General features: G+C 36.9%; 1 long non-coding RNA gene across 1 annotated transcript in view; it reads right to left on the bottom strand.

Annotated features, from left to right (window-relative positions):
* LOC108444959 overlaps positions 1–4,305 on the bottom strand; it is a 32,768-nt gene that overhangs the window by 28,108 nt on the left and 355 nt on the right. The window contains exon 2 of the long non-coding RNA XR_001859682.1: positions 3,609–3,683. This is a non-coding gene — a long non-coding RNA (uncharacterized LOC108444959). The remainder of the gene's footprint in view (positions 1–3,608; positions 3,684–4,305) is intronic.

Here is a 4,305-nt window from a genome sequence, read left to right on the forward strand (position 1 = left end):
TTCCCTACAAACTTAATATGTAAACTAATTCTAAACATAAAGGTTAAATTTCAGTACTGATTTTTGCAGAAATCACCAAATTCAGAATATTTTCATTTTAGGGGTCTCCAAAAGAGACCACAAAGTTCTCCTCTGTGAGCTGTAATTATACTGTTTTATTATTTATCATGCACTGGCAGTGTCTAATTTATTAGACTGTTGCTTGCTGAATATTTTATTTTATGTGCATTCCGAGCAAATAAAATTCCTCATAAAACAAAGTTGAGTAAAAGAGAATTGTACATCAGAGTTGTGGTTAAAAACTATTTCTACTACATTGCACATAACAGATTTGATATGTAACTTTCAGAAAATTCTGTTTTATAAATCAGATTTAAGGTCATTCAGCTACACATACAGGTTTGTATGATGCATTCAGATCTCTCCTTCTTTGAACAGTTCCAGAATTTCAGATAAATTATGTATAAAGTCAGAGAAAGGCAGTCTTCCATCTGGGGTAGCTACTTGCAAAGTCCAAGCTAAGTAGGTTTGAGACAAACTGGTTTTAAACCAGCATTTTACATGGCTGTTGTGACGAAGGCAGTTAGCAGATGCCAGCAAAGAATTCGCCAGCTGGCTGGAAAGAAATTTTTCCAAATATCCACACGATGACTTACAATTCCAAACACACCAAAGAGTCCCATCTTGCTTGTAAACCTTTCTTGTGCAACAAAATATTACAGTATATTCTATTTATAAACTCATGGAAAACGTTTATGTTGTTTCAGACTCCAATTATTAGGACTGTACAGGAAGTTTCCCAGTTTATTTTTAAAGCAGTGGCTGAACAGTCACATCCTTTTGCAATTTCTATGGTTCTCACTTCCATTTCTGGTTTTAAACAAACCGGTTTATACTTGCATACTCTATGTATTTTATTTTATAATAACATACTACAGGACAATTATACTCACAGGTATCCTCTCAGAAAGGAGAATGTCACTTGGCTGAAAACTCCCAAGGAACTGGATTCCACACCTAGAACTCTCAGTTCTAATGTCAGTACAAATCATTCAAAAACATTTTGCATTTTATACAAGCCTAGTAGCATCTTATATGTACATATTCCAACTACTCAATATGAAGTTTACGAAAAACTTGGTCTAATCAAAGTTTCTCCTCCTAGTTCTCATCTCACATCCCACTTTCTCAAATGGCCTTGAACAGTCTCCAAAACACAGGAAATTTGTTGCTTTTATTTAGCGTAGGAGCCAAACGTCTAGATTTACAAATTCCTCTTTAATTCAATACTGAGAAAGACCAAATCATCTGTACCAAGAGTTCTCAACTGCTCTAATTCAATTACTGAACTGAATACTCATATGCCCAATTAATTTCTACAGGCTTTTTGAAAAGCAGTGGATAAGAAATATGATACTTTTTGATTTGTTGACTTTATAAAACTGACAGATATGATTTGCTCTGTATCATTTCAATCATTCAGTGGAGCAATTTTCTCCATTTCTGAATTATTATAATTTGCTATATTATTTTGTTTAAAAAAGGAATAATTCTTCCTTTATAGTATTTGATAAGTATTTGATATGCAATTCAACTGCATTTCACATTTGGCATAAACCTCCCCTCTGACTTTTGGAGATAACTTCATTTAACTTTGAGGGTTTTTTTCTGTTGGAATATCAGTAAGTAAATCCATGTGTGCCAAGCATATCATTAACTGAACTGACTGAAGATCAGAAAAGCAGGTACTAATATTGCTTGGGTGCCACTAATGGGTGCTTTATAGATTGAAATATTTCATTTGATCCATTAGTTGTTTTGTTGTTATCAATATCACAGGCAGTTGTATGAATCTATTTACAAAATGAATTCAAACTCCATTAGCTTTTAAGGCACTACTCAAATGAAAGCAGTCTCTTACAACAGCTGAAACAATTACAAGTGAATATGAGAGACCATTTTGATGAATATGCATTCCAGCAGTAATCATCTCCCAGACAAGATTTGTCTGTTCCTAAAAATAATTGTTAATAATACAGATGTATATTTAGGCATTTTTTACTGTTTTGTTCCATTCCTCTGTAAATGTTGACATTTAAAACTTTATTACATTTCCTCTTGTTAAAATAGACTGACTGCAAAAGAGAAAATACCATGTGCACTGAAATAATCATGAGTTTACTACTGTCACCAAAAGAGTAGTCTCTAAAGTAGGACCCTTAAAGCAAGTTGAAGACGTAATAGAAATACACATTTAAAAAATAATAATATAAATAAATGTGATCAATTGTAACTTGGTAAAAAAAAGTGGATAACTTTTTCTTGTATAGCAAGATTAAAAAGATGAAAATAAATGCATTTTTACACAATGCAAAATTTACCTGAGAGAACCAGGGCTTGCTACACAACAGAAGTGAACTAACACCCAGGTGGCTTCAGAAAGTACTGACATTTTACAATAGGAATCCCAACATTTAAAATAACTCTGGAGACACTTGCACTACTTTCAGTGTGTGGTGTGTAAAAGCATAATCTACCTACAAACAGGACTGGCAGACAGGCTTCCTCATGGGGCAGACAAGGTGCTGACTGGCAGTGTAGGTGCCAATGGAAGAGTACAACAACATCTGTGTTGAAAATACGCTATTTCACTGTCAGCTCAGTGTCACTGCCATTCCCCAAGGATACATGTGAATTGTTCATTATGAGAGCAGAGATGGGACAGGAAACTAGGCCCACTATTCAAATGTATGCTCTTAAATAACTGACCATAATAATTGGTTCTGCAAAATGCCAGAGGACTTGAAGTATTCTCTTGTTAATTTATTACCATTACCCTATTCTTACAAGCCACCCTGCTCTTATTACAGATCTTGCAATAATATTTTCTTAATGCTTCAATTACTACAGATGCATTTACTAAGCTATGATCTCATTTTGCTTTTGAAGTTTTCCAATTTGTTACAAAAGGAAAGCTTACTTAAATACTCATGGTTGCCTATAACAAGTGCCCCGTGTCCTACACCCTTAGGGGTTTGCACTTCAGTGCTCACAGAAGCCTTTTCTTGGCTAAGATATTTTTAAGGTCTCCTTTCTGTGCGAATTCTCTGGCTGTGCTAACATGTGAGCTCACACTGCAATGTTCTCTCTCTTCGCTCGGGGCGTACGGAGCTGCCCGTTTGTGTGTAAGAAAGCTGAGGAACACAGTTATCTTCCAGACCGTTATTTTTGCACTGCGGTTGGCACAAAGTCAGCACGAGAGGGAACTCTCGCCAGGCTCTTGCATCCCACAGAAGAGATTAAATCAAGTGCTGAGGCAAGACTCATGTGCCAAGCTGAGAAGAGAAAACCAAGAGGCCGTGGGATACTTGAATCCAGCAGGCAGGGCACAATTATGATTTGGTGTACATCAAGCTTAAACTTCAGGAAAACTGCCATGATAGCAGGCAAGCTTGAACAAGTTCAGGCAGGTGGCTGGGAAAAAGGAAGGAAGCAGCACTAACAGATTAGGAATCGAGGGGTGTAGTGAATGGCCAGCAGCAACAGGTGTGCTTTACTCACATATCAAATGGGCAGGGCAGCTGTGAGTCAGAGGTATAGACACTTACAGTATGTGGTTTTCTGGGTGGCAGATATTTTCTCAGGGTGTTGCCAGCAGCAGCTGATGAAGATATTCGCAATTACTGTGGGAAAAGCACGTACACACAGCATAAGTCTTTTTTCCAAGCTGAGAAACCATGCCTATTTTTGTAGTATTGTTTTAAATATTCTTTTATTATGGCTGGCTCATTTTTGAATGCTTTGGATTGCTACATGCCTCATACAACAGCTGTGGCCATAATTCTTAGCCTTTTTCATGAGCAAATGAGTGTGACTGTGCTGACAGTTGTCTAAGAGTCAAAATATCCGGTCTTCTTTGCGACTTGGACTTAGGATGGACAACTCCTTTATTTTCACTCCATTTCTTCACTAGCTGTGTGAAGTAAAGGAGTTTCTGAAGCCAAAATCCCCTGAGATTTATGCATGGAGCATTTCTATGCCTACCATACTGGGGGTCCACAGGACTACCTGATCCCTGATGTTTTGGGACATCTATTTTTAACTGCTTTTTACACCAACTACCTTCACTCACGTGCATTCCCAGTGCTTTCCTGCATTGTAAAGATACGTTTACATCTAAATGTCTTCAGGTTAGACTCCAAGTATTGTAACCGAAACTTACCAAAATGTCCCTAGAACTTTCAGCTTCAGGGCTGGAATCTCTCAGAATAAGGTCAAATTATTTTACACGCTAATATCCTCATT

The sequence above is a fragment of the Corvus brachyrhynchos genome, unplaced genomic scaffold (genome assembly GCF_000691975.1).
Source record: "Corvus brachyrhynchos isolate BGI_N302 unplaced genomic scaffold, ASM69197v1 scaffold542, whole genome shotgun sequence".
Lineage (NCBI taxonomy): Eukaryota > Metazoa > Chordata > Aves > Passeriformes > Corvidae > Corvus > Corvus brachyrhynchos.